The 16906-nt window shown below is 45.0% G+C and overlaps 1 protein-coding gene across 10 annotated transcripts in view; it reads left to right on the top strand.

Annotated features, from left to right (window-relative positions):
* The first annotated feature begins 864 nt into the window (after positions 1–864).
* Positions 865–16906, top strand: part of ZNF462 (zinc finger protein 462) — a 134164-nt gene continuing 118122 nt past the window's right edge. For 2 of the 10 annotated variants that reach the window (XR_003523609.2, XM_027614920.2), the window contains exon 1: positions 4177–4947. The gene's annotated coding sequence lies outside the window, so the exon portion shown is untranslated. Of the gene's footprint in view, positions 1776–2117; positions 2245–4176; positions 4948–5170; positions 5614–6839; positions 7102–7556; positions 7729–16906 lie in introns of those variants that run through there. The other 8 variants (XM_027614917.2, XM_027614911.2, XM_027614913.2 and 5 more) reach the window with 7 other exon arrangements.

Below are 16906 nucleotides of genomic sequence, written 5' to 3'. Positions count from 1 at the left end.
AGTAATTTCCAATGACAGTAAAAGATCTCAACAATTTAGAATAACCCTTTGAAAATCAGGAACTCAAATAGTAAAATACTATATTGAACTGCACGGAAAAGGAGTTTTACATAGGTGGGAAAATACCAAGTTCAAGAGGCTTATCACAATATGGTCAAATGTTTAAAGATGGAATAATTGAGACTTCTGAAAAAGCCATACTCAATTCATTTGCTCTTTGTTTTGCTAAAATCATCAGCATGAACAGTTTTCCAGATGGAATTTAAAAAGTGGGGTTATAAACTGGAATTTTTTTGGTTTTGTGTGTGTGTGTGTGTGTGTAGTTTTCAGTAAGGAGGACTTTTCCTTTTTTATATGATATAATGTAAATATCATAACAATGACAGAATAAGAACAGGAGTGAATAACTCTTGTTTCAGTTGAAATTCTGTCTTTTTAATGTAGCCTCTGGACCAACTCTTCTTTCCATGATTCCTTCCTGCAGGTGACAGAAGGTCCTTTTCCTCCCATAAACACTTTTGTTTGAGAGATCTGAGTGCCTTCCTTTCCTAAACCTTTAAAACCCAAAATGATTTATAGGCTACCCCTATCCTGCTGGAGGTGGGCACATAAGTGGATCATATTTGCATGGGTCACTCTGATTATAGGACTCTACTGTTTCTTGAACTAAAATTGCAAGATTTATTATTCTGTTGATGCTCATAAAGACACTCTTTTGATGAGCCATAATTTCCCTTTATGAAGAGCCTGCATGCCAGTCACCCATGATAAGGGAGAAGAAAGTCCAGACTTCCAACATGTTCATATTTCCTTATGAACATTAATAAAGTTTTGAAATCCCATATGACCCCGGGGCATAATGGCATGGGATACAGCAGCAAAAGGCAAATTTCATGCAGTCAACATGTCCCCATGAGACTTCCCTCACATTGTTGGCTGTGTACAAAACCTAAGCTTTTCCATCTTCAATGCAAAAAATTTAGAAATGAACCTTCCTGGGGAGAAGATACCCCACCAACTAGGCTTGTGTTATCCTTGTGAATATTCTTAAGGAATGACATAGCAGGAGGTGAGAACTTTCTCCTGTTATCTTAATTGTCCGCTAATGGCAAAGCATAATTACAGTTACTTAAGTGCCAACTTTATCAAGGTTTTCACTAAAACCTTCAGCCACAGCGCTTTCCTTGACTGACCCAGCTTTTATTTATCCGGTTGCTTTACTATCATTTGAAAGAAAACTGCCCCCCAATAAAAACAAGCGAACAAAAAGCCTAATCCCCAACCATGTTAAATTTCTTTGTTATTTTAGTTGGAGAGTTAAGGCACTTGTGACTCCAAAAAAGTCGAAGAAATTGTGAATGGCATCATTAATTGAAAATTTAGCCTTCCTACATTCAAAAAGCAGGGCTTTGCGGGAGTTTTGCAATAGTTCGCTTCACGGCTTGGGGAAGTCAATTCGCTGCTCAACCAGAAGATGGTCTTCTTAAAGACTGTCCTGTATTTGGAATGGAAACTTAGCCATTGTACCTTTCCCCCAATGCACCCACATGAGAAGCCCGAAAGCCACCCATCGGTCTCTGGATCTCCTCGCTGCCTTTGTCCCTTCTAGACGTGGAGGCTTGGAGAGGAGGTTTAGTTTCCAAGGATTGGAGCGTTTGAAGGGCGGGGCCATCTCCAAGTCCATCTCTCCTTTTTGTCCTCTTCTCCTGGGACGGGAGGGAGGAGCCAGGTCCCCCCGCGGCCGGTTCGGGAGCTCTCTGTTTCGGTCGCTGGAGGTGAGTCTGAAAGGGCGGCAGCCCGTTTAATTGTAGCGCAGGTTAATTTCTCGAGTTCGCCGCAGTCGGTCTGCCAGCCGTTTCCCGGGTCTTTGCCAAGTGGGTTTATGAGGTCTGAAGCGTGTTGGGGCGCGCTCGCATTCTCGCAAAAAGGCTCCTCCCCAGGGCTCATTCCCCGACTGCGGGCAGCCCTTTGGTGCCCCAGGAGCCTTGGGTTTCCTCTGACCTCGGCGCTTCCTCCTCCCTCCCCACCGCCTGGTTCCGTGCGACCCTGCCCCCGGGGAAGGGCGGCCCCCATCTTAGGACTTCCGACCCAAGCCAACCCAGAAGGTACCTTCACGTCGAGGAAGATTTTTATCACAGCCTCCAAAACCCAGCGGTAATAGTGGCTTTCAACCTGAAATACGATTGTTATTTTCCTGGTGCAGGACTTGACAGAGAAAGTCAGCTTTTTATTAAAGACAAAGAGGTAAATTATCAGCTGGGGCACTGAAGGGACGGCGGAGACCTGGCGCGCTTCCTCTCGTTGCCACGAGGAATTTTGTGGGGGAGCGGCACCGGCGCTCAGACACCCCTGGGGTCCCGGGGGAGGAGCTCGGGGCAGGAGGACTTCCCCCGGTCCCTCCGGGCACCTTGAAGGGGGAGTTCTCCCAGTTCTGCACAAAGCCAGGGGCATTTCACTTCTGAGCAAGCCTTACCGTCCTCCTCTCTCCTTTCTTCTTTCTCTTCTCTTTCTTTGACTCCCGTCTCCCTTTCGCCTCTGTGATTTCTCCTCCTTGTTCTCCTCTCCCTACTTTTTCTCTTCCCTCTCCTCGCCCTACCCCCCTCCTTTCTTCCCCACCGCACGCGTAGAGTGTCATTTATTTATTTATTTATCACCCCCGCCATCAACACCCTTTTAGGGCTCCCAAGCTTTTCAATGTGAGTGGGAGGAGAAAAGGGCAGGAAGTGTTGACTGCGAGGGGGTGAAATCGTGCCTCTCGGTGAGAGATTCTGCCCCAGAATAAACGATTGGGAAAAACCTTGGAAAATGAGGATTCGGATCTGTTTATGAAAGCCCGCTATCCGATGGGAACCAACTCCGCGCGCGTCTCCTCCTCCCCTTTATTGTATGGGTTTATGGGTATATTTTCCCGGACTGTTGTTGGGGGGGGTGGGTGGGGAGGGAGTATTAAAGAGGACGATCTGGTCTGGATCTTCTGCACCGCGCCTTCTCCACCGGATGCGCGCTCCCCAATGCAAAGGAATCCAGCAACATCCCCCAATTCAGACGCGGACAAAAGAAACTTTAATTAAGGTCTTTGCCCCGCGCGCTGTGTGTTTCTCTCTCCCGATGCTGGTGATGTCCAACTCGAGGATGCGAGAAATAGAAATGGTACAACCAGCCCGTGCCCTTGAACTTCCAATTGCTCCTGACTTGCTGTATTGATTTTTCTTTTTTATAGTGTAGGCATTCCCCCCCCCCACCACCACCAAATTAAAGCCTTAGGAGACATTCGACCCGGTGAGGGGGGGAACCCATTCCTTTGCAAAAGAGAGAGTTCAGAACGCTTTGGGGGAAAATTACACTAAATAAAAATTCAAGGTGTGAAAGCCTCATCTTGGTTCTCTTGTCTTCAACACCATGACACCTTATCATTAGAAGCGCTGATTGTTACTTTCCGAGCCTTTAGATGATCAGCCAGAAAGTGCAAACAACGCGGGGCTGGAGGGTGTAAAGTTATTTAAGTAGGCTTTTTTTTTTTTTTTCCTTTTGGTGCGCCGTCAAAACATTTCACAAGTTAGGAAAATAAAGTGGTTGTTCCGAAGCTCGGAATGATGGGTTCCTTCCCTCCCCCAACCCCCGTTTCCATATCAGAAAAGAAATAAAATGCACAATGAGCCTTTATTTCGGGGGAGAAGACTTCAAAATACGTGCCAGTAATGGACAATTTGAGCTTTTCACTGGAGATACTCACACCGCAAGCTGGAAAGGGATTAAAAAGCCCCACGTGGTTGATCTGGGTTTAGACTTGCTACCTCTAGCTTCCCATGTACGTTCTTTGCAAAGATTGGCCTCTAGATGGATGCGTGTGAGGGACTCTCTGGGGCCGGGGCTCGGCGCCTCGGGCTGGGCTGATGGTGGGAGAGCTATGAGCCGCCGGGCAGGGTCCTCAGTGGGGGCTTCCTCTGCCGGCCGGGGCGGCCGGGCGCCTCCGGGACGCGAGCGCGCACGCCTCAGCCCGGCCGCCGCGCTCCTCGCACCGCCTTCTCCGCAGGTCTTTATTCATCTCATCTCCCCCTTCCCTTTCTCCTCCTGCTTTGCCTCCTTCTCCTCTTCCTCCTCCTCCTCCACCACCACCACCACCACCACCACCATCACCACCACCACCACCACCACCACCACACCACCACCACCACCACCACCACCACCTCCTCCGCCGCCGCCACCTCCTCCTCGTGCATCTCACTGGCCTGGCTCTGTGTTGCTCTGAGTGACAAAGACAATGTCCCAGCCTTAACTTTGCAACCACCTTGCCTCCTTCTGGGGTTCAGCCGGGGGGAGGGGGGACAGCAGCCGCAGCCTCAGCATCTCCTCCAGCTTCTCCTTCTGCTCTTCTTCAGCTCTTGGATAATTCTCCCCTTCCCCCCCACCAACCCTTTTCTCATTTCTTTCTTTCTTTCTTTTTTCTTCCTGTCTCCTGCACGTTGTTGTTGTTATTAGAAAGGCTTCGCGCACCCCCTGGTGCTCCGGCGTTTTGTGTGGCAGGAGAAGATTGTCTTCCTTCTCTCTTTCTGTCTTGCTTTCTCTCTCCCTCTGGTTGCTCATTATTCAGAGAGAGACACAGAGGGAGGGAGAGAGAGAGCGCGCGAGGGAGAGGGAGGAGAGGAGAGAGAAGAGGAGAGAGAGGGGAGAGAGAGAGTGAGAGGGAGAGGGAGGGAGGGAGAGAGAGGGAGAGGGAGAGAGAGAGACGGATATCTCAGGTCATCTGCAGCTGCAGCGAGTCTGAGGAGCCGAGGAAGGCAGGGAAGATGGCGATCCTCCATTGCTGAGACCCGGCAGAAGCACATGAGACTCCCAAACAACTTCCACAACAATAACCCGAGCAGAAAGAGGAGAAAGAGAAAGAGGATAAGGAGGCGGTGGGGCTGGAGAACCCGAAACACCTCCCGGCGCCGGGACGCTTCTTCCGTAAGTTACTGCAATTAACAACCACCTCGGGGTGGTCCGAGTGCTCCGGGGAGGAGAGCGCGGGGCGGTGGAGGCACAAACGCGCTCATTCATTCGGCCGAGGAGGGTTGGTGGAGCCGGGAGAAGAGGAAGTCCCCTGCATGGACTGGCTGTTGGAAGAGGAGAAGAAGCGAGAGAGAAGAGGAGGAGGAGGAGGAGGAGGAGGAGGAGGAGGAGGGAGAGCAGGAGGGGGAGGAGGAAGAGGAGGAGGAGGAGAAGCGAGGGAGGAAGAGGAGGAGGAGAAGGTGGTGGTGGTGGCAGTGGAGGTGGCTGTGCTTTTCCTGCTGGCTGCTCCTTCTGCTGGGGGGAGCGGAGCGCTGTGGCTTAATTAATTTCGTGTAGTTCTATGGAGAGAAGAGAAAATGAAAGATGAGTGAGAAGAGAGCTGGAGGCTTAGGACGGATGCTCCGAGTGTGGGGACAGGAGTAGGGACAGAGAGGGGGGCGGAGGGCGGGAGGCGAGGGGACCTGAGCCGAGAGCCAGAGGGAGCGAGCGCTCCGAGCCGCCCCGACCCGAGCGGGTTGACCTCTTTCTTTCTCTGTCCCTCTCCTTCCTTTCCCCCTCTCTGTCTGCCTGTCCCCAGCCCGATGGCAAAGCCGTGCGGATTGGCACCCCCCTCTTCCTCAGGTATTTGGCTCTCTCTCTCTCCCCGAAGTTGGGATGCGGGGTCGGGATGTGTCGGGGGGTGGCTGCTGCCGCTGCTGGTGTTGCTGGTGCTGCTGGTGAGAAGAGAGGCGAGGAGCGGGGGGGCGCGGGCCGGGTGGGGGGCGCAGGTTCAGGAGCCGCTGAGGAGCTGTCTCCAGGCTGGGGTTCAGAAGCGTCTGGTGGAGGAGGACAACGGTTTCTGGAGAGGAGAAGCCATTACACACGCTTGGCTCTCTGAGGAAGGGAGAAAAGAAGGCAGGGGCCTGGGGGTCGCCTCACTCCTGGTGCAGTTCCCAGGGGTCTGCCCTCCTTCCAGGCACGCGGGGAAGCCGCAGCCGCCCCCCATTGGAGCAGCCCCTCTCTTTCCCTTTCTTTATCTCCCTGTCCTCCATTTGCAAGCTGTCTGCTTTGGTTCCAGTCCAGACTCCAAAACACAAAGCTCCTTCTCACGTTCATTCTCCAGGCTTTTCACCATTCCTGAAGGAACCCTCATTTTCTTTTCATTGTAGCTTCTAACCTACAGAGAGGGAGGGAGGCTGCCTGGAGTTCCTTTTATATTCCTCCTCTACCCAAAGGGGGAAAAAAAAAAAGTTTTATTTTTCAGCACGCGTCTGGGATGGGAAAAGACCAACCAGTTGGGGCTTTCTCCCAGGGCTCCCGGGGGTTGTGTCTGAGTGTCTGTGTTGGTTGTTTGGTTTGCTTTGGTTTTGTTTCTGGAGGTGGCTTGCAGGTTTTTGGAGGAAGTGACTAGTTTGGTTGAGAGCTGGGAACTGAGTCAGGTAAGCCGTGTCATGTTGTAACTCCACCAGAAAATGGAGGAGAGCGGGTTTCCAGGAGACAAAGCTGAGATGAGAAGTGTTTATAAAATTATGGATGTCTCCATTTTGAAGCTCTGTTGGTGATGCTGGAGGAGGAGGCTTGCCTGCCTACTCCTTCTTTTCCAGGGTGAAATCTTGTGGTGGTTCCTCACCATCTATTCATTATGCAAGGAAATGAGGGACTTGTAAGGGCTGCTCAGATTTTTCTCCCACCAAAGGAGTGCTTTCACAAGTTATTGAGGCATTTTGTTTCCCATTTTAAAGTAAACTTTGGAAATTTTTTTTCTTCTTTTGAGTGGACCTGAAGGGTTTTGACCTCCTTCAGGAAAGGCAAGCAAAACCTTAAACGTTTTCCACTGAGGTCCTCACCCAACTTTTAAGCTGCTCCAGGTCTCCTGAAAGTCACCAGGAATTGTTATTTCCTCATTGTGAAGATGGTGGTGGCCCTAAAGCTGAGATTTTGGAGTTCTGGGGCTTGGTTATCATCATGATTTGATGCATGGCAAGACTTTATTGTCTGGTTTGGGCTGATTTCTGCAAAAAGGGAAAACAACAGCAACAACAACAACAACAACAACAAATCCTGCAAGATCTCAGAGGAACTCTAAGACTGACTGACCCCAGTTTCTCCAGAGTCCACATTTCTCTTCAGGTTGTTCCATTTGTGTATAAGGCCTTCTTTTAGTTCCTTTGTTTTCCCTCTTCCCTTTCATTCTGCTCTTTTTCTCTGTGTTCTCAAGTACTGTAAGTCTTCAGAAATATCAGATGTCTTCTTAACAATGTCACTATGGAAACAAATTTTTAAAAGATTATGTCTGTGGAGAAAACCTTATGTCCAGGTATCTTCACCTTTGTAATTGGGAAGAATTTAGTAGTCCTACAGGAAGACATTTTGTAAGGATGATTTGAAGGAAGGACCCAGTACTACACCAGTCCACACACATTGACTGGAGTTCTTCACAGATTAGTTCTAGAGAATGTATGTAATTGATCCAGGTAAAGAACAAAAATCCTGAAATGCTTGAGGAATTTATAAAAGCCAACTATGAAGATGTTTCTTTACCATTAGGTAAGGTAGCCATCTTGAGGGTGAGGGAAGATGTTGGAAGAATTTTAGGTGGACTATTGATAAGATAGGTGAGGAAGCCTCCACGGTGGAATGAAAACTTGGAGGAGATTCAGAACCAATTAATATATTGTAAGGAGGCTGACTGGACCTTGTTTTCAACTAAGGAGAGACATAGAAAGGTACCAGCTTCAAAGAAATAAGGACACATTGGTGAGCGACTTTACACCAGCTTTTTTCTTGCTCTGCCTTTCTCATTATGTGTCAGATTTGTGTGTGCGTGTGTGTGTGTGTGTGTGTGTGTGTGTAAAGTTCCTATGTCTACAGTATTATTGTGCATATTGAAGTGGTTTTAGATTCCAGATGTAATTATATTCTGTTGAGGAGCTTGTAGCAGTGTCATTCAGTAAATGCACAATGCTGTATATGACAACATCACATTTTTCAAACCAAACTGTTGTGTCATTAATTGAGGGTTATTGTTCTTCTGAGGAGTGTGAAAGGAAAGGAGAAATACATGGTTCTTTAGCTGATAATTGTCCATGGTCAATGAAGTAAAACCCTGTTTTTGCAGACGAAGATGTATGGTTTTCAAGATTTTCAGCTGATGTGTGTGCTCATTTAAAAATACTTCTCTTCAGATCTCTGCTTCTTTATTAAAAACCTGGGCTTCTCCAGGAGCACTTGAAAAATCTTACTTCTTTTATAATTCAGTTTTGAATGTTATCTTTTGCTACCATTACTTTTGCTCTTAAGTGGAATGTTGTCAGTGTTAATACTTATACAGTTTGCTAATGCATGTATGGATGCTACTTGTTCAAACTCGGAAGTTCAAACGCAATGGAATAAAAAGAGTTATTTGGGAAAGTAATTACCAGATAATTTTGCATCTAATTAACCATATTTGTGTATGTAAACAAATACATTATAGGTTGATCTTGAAGCACACTTCCATGATATCTTGTTGTTGTTGATACCAGGACAACCGGTTAATTACTTATTTCAGCGGGAAAAAAAAAATCTGACAAACTGGTTGCTGGTCCAGCAGTTTGACTCACCACATTTTTTACTTCACGACCAAATGTTTTGGTGTCTTTATAGACAGTCTTAGAGTTGAGCTTTCCTGGAGGGAAAAAATTAGGTATCTAAGAGGCATTTTGGAGTTTGAGAATATGTTCTAACTGGTTACCTAAGAAACATATTCATCTCTGTGCCCTTCATCAACATGGGAAGCACCTAATATTAAAGATGTGGTTTCTTGCATTTTTCCAAACGTACACATTAGACATGGGACACGTATTTTGGATAAAGTGCTATGAGAGAAATACAAAGAGTGTCAAATTGAACATTTTCATTTGCTATCAAGGCTCAGAGATTTTGTTGTTGTTGTTTTTGAGACATCAAGTTGATGAGGCTCGTTATGCAAATTTTTTTCCTTAGTTCTAATATATCACATTCTGGAGAAATACATGTGAGCTATGAGGCACATTGCCATAGAAAAGATTCTTGTTGGATTTTTGTATTCCATAATATTTCTCATATTAGATTTATGTCCATCTAATTTATTGGCCATATTCCCTGAGGACTTTTTTCCATACTCCTTGGAGTTGGAAACAACTTTTAGATAGAAAGAAAAAAACATATATGTACACACACACACACACACACACCACCCACATACACACATGTGCGTGGTGTGTGTGTTCTTCTTTCTTTCTAATGAGTCTTTTGGGAGATAGTAGGAGAAAAGAAATCCAACCCTACTAATGGACTTTAGAGTATTTGTGGTCACTTTTCCTGAAAGAAAAGAATGGTAAAATTGCCTCAGGAAGAGTTCTGCTTTCTGTATGATGGAGTTTGGTCTAGTCTGTCTTGAATTCTTTCCTGGTGTTGTGAGTTCTTGGTTAAGGTAACCTTACTTGTCTTCTTTGTGCTATATGCCTTTATCAGAATTAGCACTCACCGCCTCATGGGACAGAGCATTGACAAAGCTGTATTGAATGTTTCAAGTTGCTATTACACAATGCCACACTCACAAATTAGGAAATATATAAATAATGAACTCAGATTGCAAAGGATCTGACACGAGTATATGATTGGATGATTGGTATGTGGGAATTAAGGAAATTCAAAAGAAGTGGAGGAAAATATTTCTAGGGTCTATCATTACAATCCCACAAACGGAAAAAAAAAAAAAGTCAGCCTGTGTGTGTGGGGGGGGGCAAGTATCTTTTGAGGTTCACATAGTTATGAAGTTGGTGGCTTTGAGAGAAACATTAGCTTGGTGTTGGGGATCTATTAATTGATTATGAGAAAATAGGAGAGTAGATAATGCTAGAAGAAAATTCCTCTTGTGTGATATGCCAAGACATCTGGCAGATGTTATGTTGGGCCCTAAGGAATGGACAGTTTAATTTTAGCCCTAGCAAGGAAATGGGAAGTTCTGAGCTCTTTTAATAGCACAAGCCTTAGTTTGGGGAAGGTTGCTTAAAAAAATAAGAAAGGAAAAGAAAAGAGGCATTTATTGTAATATTGAAGAATCCAGGGAGCACAAAGATTAAGCTGAAGTTTTGGGGTGAGTGACAAAAATCTTACTTCCTAAGTAGAAATGAATATAAAAATCACTTAAAAGTTGACTAATAGATACACCATAAATGGTGACTACAAAGAACTTCTAATTGGGAAGCTAGTTGTTTTGTGCCTCGGAGAGATCATCTACCTCAGATCTCCCCTTCCCCCGGCATTTTATTGAAGAGGAAACTGGCAAGGAGACAGGCAGTGACTTGCCCAAGGTCAGAAGGTTCAGTTGTAACAAAGCCAGGCCTAGCGCTCAGGTCGGCTGACTCCCAACCCAGTGCCCTTTCCGCCACCCCACTGCCTCTGGTTGTAGCGGTTTGTGAAACACCAGCTCTCCTCTCCAGAGTCCAAGCTTCTCTGAGAAACTCTGTAATCAAACCCTAGTGGGGCAGGAGTATTGGTTTTTGTTAGTTGAATTTACCATGTTGGGGCTGAGCATGGTTTCGTTCGTAGAAGTGATACACTCCAGAGGCCAGTTTTGTTCATGGGCCTTCCAGTCAAGTTGTAGCTAGTGGGTTTGAGACTGTGCTTTTCTTTCAGTTGGCCTACTCTCTTCTACAGTTCTGTCATCCAGGGCTTGGGAGTCCTGTTCCAAATGCCCTTCTTTTGGAGGTTTGTCTGGGTCTCTTGCAACTTACCAAAGTGCCCACAATTGGACTCAGAGGATCTATTTTGCAACATGGTACAGATTTAAATTGGCTTCTCTCAGAGATGCCATTTTGTAATACTGATGAATGGCCAAGGGAGTGAAATCCAGTCTAAAACAATTACTGGTGATTTTCCAGTATTCCAGACTCATCCGAAAATGTGCCCTCCATATTTCTTCTTGGAGCCCGATTCTCTCTTGCAGACCAATAGCTAGCTATTTACCATTCCCCAGTGAAGTCATGAAGTCATCCTTAAAGTGAGTTTTTAACAACACGGGGAACATTTAACCAGAGAGAGCTAGAGAGATAGGACAGTACTTTGGGAAGGGTGCAGTGGGTTCCATTTCTGATTCCTCTTGGACAAGCGAAAGTCATTTTGTATAAAAAGAAGAGTGATGTTTGGAAGTTTCCACATTTTCTAAGCTTCTTCCACACTAAAGCGTAAATTCTTAATCCAGGAGGCAGGCTGGAGAAGGTAGTGCTGGATGTGGACTTCTGGCAGAAACACAGTTAACGCTATAAACAGTTGAACCTCAGCGTGGCACTCCTCCAAATGAGTTGACTGTCGAAAATAAAATGTTCCAGAAGAACTGGGAGAACAGGAAAGAAGTTAAAACAGCATGGTTTGCATGCCAGTACTGAAGGAAGAAAAAAAAAAGTTGGGGTTGGGGGGTGGGGGCATTGGAGAGAAGATAATCCCAAATAGAACTGTCTCCTGGATTTAGAAGACCTGGGAATAGAAGTTTCCAAGTGAGGGAAAATGGATTTTTATGAATTTAGATTGTATTTGCAGTTTACTAGGAAGCTCTTTTTGAATCTTCTGTCCCCTTGAACTTTGTCTCTGGAGAACTGCACATACTGATAAATAGAAAGTCAATCGGAAGTGCTTTGGACTTACATTTTCTGCTTAGAAATACTATCCTCAAATTTGACTACTTTCTAAGGGCTCCTGCCCTTATCCGTTGAAGCCTACGTAAGCTTTTTAGCCTTTGGATGTGTGGCTTCAACTCCAGGTTGGTTTTTTCAGGCCTTGGAAAGACAAGAGGTAGGGAGAGTGAATGGGGTAGGAGAGGATGTGAGTATGGTCACCTGCAAATGCATTGTCTTTTAATCCTGGTTGAGCAGATTACGTGGAGTCTTCAAAGCGTTCTTGCCTGATTCCTAGCTGGAGACATTTTTTCATGAGTTATTCTTGGAGGGAAGGTTTCTTTTTGTGCCAGGTCATGGGTATTTTGATATTGATTTCCTTGCTTTCATGTGTTTGCTTGTTCAGTTGCCTGCATGTTGCTTCTGGATATTAATAAAATACTTCTGCTGTGCCTATCCACATCTTAGCCCCAACTTCATTCAGAGAACACTGTACTGCTCTTGGGGGTGAAGGGAAGGTTGGTAGGTACTTATTTGTTCAAAAAATAAATCCTTGAAGATGAAGACGGCTTAATTCAGGGAAGGATTTGCCAGGCTTTCGAGTAGACTTTTAACAAAGACGACGCAAGGAAAGATGGGGAAAATTCTACCAGGGACCAGTAGATCCTGATTAAAATGTTTTAGGATCGCTTCGTAGGAAATTAAGCATTTGTCCAAGATGAGTAAGCAAAGACTTACCTTTGGATTCAGATTGGTTGGAGCACAAAAGGAGCTGGAGGCCCAGACAACTGTGTCAGAAGTAATTAAGCCCGGGATTTGTGGAGAGGCTTATCTGCCCCAGAGCCCAGCTGGGGAAGGCCAACCTTGCTCCCTAAGCCCTCATCTGGCCAGTCGAACCAGAACAGGAGCTAAGGCCTTCAAATTTTGGAGTTTCTCTCTTTCCTGTTCAGATTTAAGAAGGTAAAGTTGCCATTATTCAGTTTTGCTCATGTCAGCTGAGTACTGGCTTCTCTCTTGAGCTGGGAAATGCCAGAGGCTTGCGGGGGGGTAGGGGGGGAGACTGATTTCCTCTGAGGGAACATTCTCCCTTTTGACACTACAAATGTGCCTATAACATTGTACTTATTACTCAGAAAATAATTGTGCGGTGGCACAATATGGGATACTTGAAAGATGTTTGCTGCACAAAGGTTCCAATACTCACCTGCAGATTAAGAAATGGGTTTCTAAACCATCTCATTTCTATTGCTAATGAAAAGCTTTGGAAGGCACCTGTGAATTAGAGCTCCAGCTGCTATCATGGTAGGGGAAGTTAGGCCTTGAAAGGATACACGGATTAGCCCGTCAGAAAAGCAAACAGTAGCATCAGCACAAGTAGGAAATAGACAGGATTGTTAAGCTAACAGAAAAGTAGGCTAAAGCATTGCCATAATTATGTGGTGGAAATTTGCTGGGAAGGAGAGACGGCTCTGGATGGGAGAAGGAAAAGCAGAAGAGAAGCAGGGGAATGATTGGCAAGTCCCAAGTAGAAGAGGTCTGTCGACTGGGAAGAGCCTACAGGAAGAAGAAAGGCGTTCCTTTAAAGAAAACAATAAAGCAAGTGGGAAAAGCCCTGGTAATTTGGAGCCTATTGCCGTGAGAAATGAAGACCAGTGCTCAGACCCACAGTCTGGTCAGTTCTTACTGTAAGAAAAAAAAAAAAAAAGAATTGAACTTGGAAGACCGTTTATGTGACTTCAGGGCTACAAATCGGCCTTTCTGATAGAGGACAGATGGACACTTAGAGGAACTGGTTAAGTAGGCCTAGGTGGAGCGTTTCCTGGAAAATGAACGAAGTAGAGAATAGAGCACAGCAGAAAATCGCTGCATTATTAATGGGCAGGCAGTGCGATAGTCCTCTCTACACTTACCCATAGAGCTTCTCTACCTACGCTGTAGGGCTTAGAAGGAATGAAGGAAGAACAAAGACACACTTCTTTCCGAGGGGAAAAGAGTGGACTGTGACAGCCACCTGGAATCCGGTTTGGGATTAAGCCATTTGCTAGAGCCAGGAGTCGCAGGCCAGTCTGTCCATCCGATCCTGGCATTTAAAAATCCAAAATAAGGCCTTTGTGGCCCAGAATGGTTAGCCATTCTAATCCCCAATTACATCATCCCTCTGTGTTGTGACCAATTAGTCGGCAATTGAGTATCAGTCACTAAACCCAGACGGGGCCTGGTCTAGGGGTCCTTCCTGCGGGGTACAATTTGAACACTGGGCTACAGCCCGAAGATGGCCAGAGATAGATGCCAGCTAGAGATTATGTAAGGATTTCACTAACAAGTACTTATCACCCAGAAACTTTTCCTCTTCAGTGGTTTCTGTTTTATACGGTCTTCTCTGAAGACTGGTAATTGGTACTGAGTGTTGCTAGCTGGGGAGGGATGCTGCGTGGAAGAGACCATTTGATCTGAACGTCAGAGTTCAGCTGTCAGAACTTCTCCCCCTTCTGCTTGTCAACTGAATATCATCCCTTCGGATACCGGTATGAATACCATCTATAAGGAGAATAAATATGATGCTTCATCAAAAAAAAGCTGCAGCTCATCGGAGGTAGGTATATCACACAGACCTTCCACAAAATGCTCTTTCTCCTCCCGGAGAGAGACTCATAGTTATTACCAATACTAGGTAGCATTTGTTTAACATTTAATCTGAACCAGGGACTGTTCATATGGTAGAGAAAACTGAGGTTTGGGGAGGTAAAGTCATATACCCAAGGTCGCAGAGCTGGAAAATGGGGAGCCGGGTTTCATACCCAGGGGTACTACCTTCTGGCCCTCAGCTGGTGGGAACTGGCCTTGGTTAGTACTTAGTATGCTAATAGCTTATAATCCTGATGGTTTATCTCTTCCAGTTGCTTACGCCAGTAGTATATCCTGGTGTTCTAGAAGGGAAATTTGAGCATAATGGAAAATTAATTGTAATATATTAGTTGATATGAGAGATATAACTTATTGTAATAGCTTGACAAAGTGTGTTTAACTAAAGAGTACCCTGTTTCTGTTCTTCTGAGTTATAGAGGAGATGGTGAAAAACAGCAAGAGACCATGTGCGAGGAAATTTAGAGAATCAATATTTTTAAATTGTACTGTGCGAAGCTCAGGATTGTAGTTATACATGTGGGTATTTAAAAAGGAACACCTACCTGTTACAGCAGAAAGATACGCTGTGTGACTTTTTCTTTTTTTTTAAGTAAAGAAGGTGTCTTACTTTTTTCCTCCTTAGGGCTCATGTTAAGTCTCACTGTCCCGTATTGGCTCTGGTTTACTGTAAGCACGAGACATGTTTCCAAAAACCACACGGACGTATTTGAAAAGTAGTTGCACTAATGGTCACTTTTGGAAAATAGCACAGATACTCTTCAAAGCATGGGTGCTAGTATCCCCCACGCCTTTGAGTGATCACCATGTGCTCTATTTAGATCATAGAGACATGATGAATGTTTGGGTTTTATTTGCCTCTCCCTGAAACATCACAGTACAGTAAGGAAGCTGCTGTTCATGGATGACCACAAATGCCCTTAATAGAGTAACAAGCTGTACTGAGGGAGATGGAGCAGGTCCAAATATCCCGAAGATCCCCAGGACAGTAGCTTTACTGTAAGACAGGCAGTTGGGATATTAATTGCTGAGTAGACTCTTTAACCTCAAAACAACTAGTCGTGGTTTTTAAAATCTTAACTTTGCTATGGATCTGTTCAGGCAATCTCCTGTTCCCAGACCAGACTCGCACCCAAAATTTTTATAGGAGGATAAGCATGTATCCTGTTTGTAAAGTGTACTGAGGAGTCCACACAGCCACCCATTTTTTTTTTTTAACCTGCCCTGCATATCATCTACCAAACTTATCACAACCTTTGTTTTCTTAGATAAAGGCCCTTCATTGGGGGGAACAACCTCAGAAAAAAAAAAAAAAAAAAACTACATAGTGGAAGAGAATAACACTGAGCTATACCAAAGCATGTGGTTCTCCAGGTGGAATTTCTGATTTAAGAGCCTTAAGTAGCATCTGTTGGGACCCTAATCAGTAGCACCCAGCCTTCTAAGATACTCCCTCAAACCAGCTTGTCTCAGAGACCAGTTCTTAACGTGGTTCCCCAATTTTCCTCTTACTTCCACGAGGAGAAATCTACCCAGGTTACCCTCAGGAGCTTTGCAGAAAGCACAGGTGAATTGAGCCAACATATCTTTGCGGGTTCAGTGACATCCAATTGGGACAAGGACTTTGAATTTGAGAATACACTCCACCTGAGAGGCGGGGTGGCAGAGGGACCCTTGGAGCATGTCCACGGAGGTAACTGTAGAAAGTCTTACGTATTTAGGCCTAGTGGAGGACTCTCCCATTATACTGAACACAAAAGAAAAGAGCCTCTTCAAAGGCATATCCCATTGTAATGTGAAAAAGCACATTGTAGAGATCACATAAAATGGCATGCATTCAGGAAAGCAGAATTGTTATCCTTCCTTCCACTTGCATGGAAGTTCTCATCATGCATTCCATCTTCTCCTGTGGTTGCCTCTGATTAGTAATTTGCCTGGGGGGAGGGGTGCTGAGAAGTGACGTGGTTTTGAAGAACAGATGTCAGCTGTCCCTGACATTCCTCCCAACTCCTTGGTTGACTCAAGTGTTTTGAGTACTTCACCCATTCTTTCTCTGACCAGTGGCTGTAGCTTGTTAATAATGAAGGAACATCACCCATAGGTCCTGAAATTAGCAAGTGTTAAATGTTATGTGATTATTAGGGGAAAAACAAGATAATCTAGTCAGTGGGCTTAATTAGGTTGTGATTGCCCAATTGCTGCTTCATGATAATTATATTCATAACCCCGTTTCTAGACGTCAACTACAATTATCAAAATTGACCCTAGCACAGGTAAGCGTTAGCGATCTTATTTGAAGCAGCTACTGAACGGTGAGTTTCCAGTGTTCCCTGGTGTTCCTTTTCCCCCTACTTGCCACCTTCCCATCATCTTTTAGCATTTTTAGCAGAAAGCTAGGTGGTAACATTATTTTGTCTGGGACCGTTACATATTGTATAGCTAGTGTTGATGTCTACAGAATAATACTGAAGTTTTTAAGGGTCAAATATGAGTAAAAGAAAAAAAGAGTAAAACATTAATAAATCAGCAAATAGGAATCTTGAAGCATAAAGATCCGAAGTGGGCTAGATTTTTTTTTTTTTCCAGCACAGGAAACCTGTTTGGTAGATTTAATGTGATTCATTTGAACAGAGCCTTTACTTTATAAGGCATAGTCC

Source organism: Zalophus californianus, chromosome 13 (assembly GCF_009762305.2).
Source record: "Zalophus californianus isolate mZalCal1 chromosome 13, mZalCal1.pri.v2, whole genome shotgun sequence".
NCBI lineage: Eukaryota > Metazoa > Chordata > Mammalia > Carnivora > Otariidae > Zalophus > Zalophus californianus.
The sequence above is the reverse complement of the archived record's forward strand: the minus strand, read 5'-3'. Positions and strand labels throughout refer to the sequence as shown.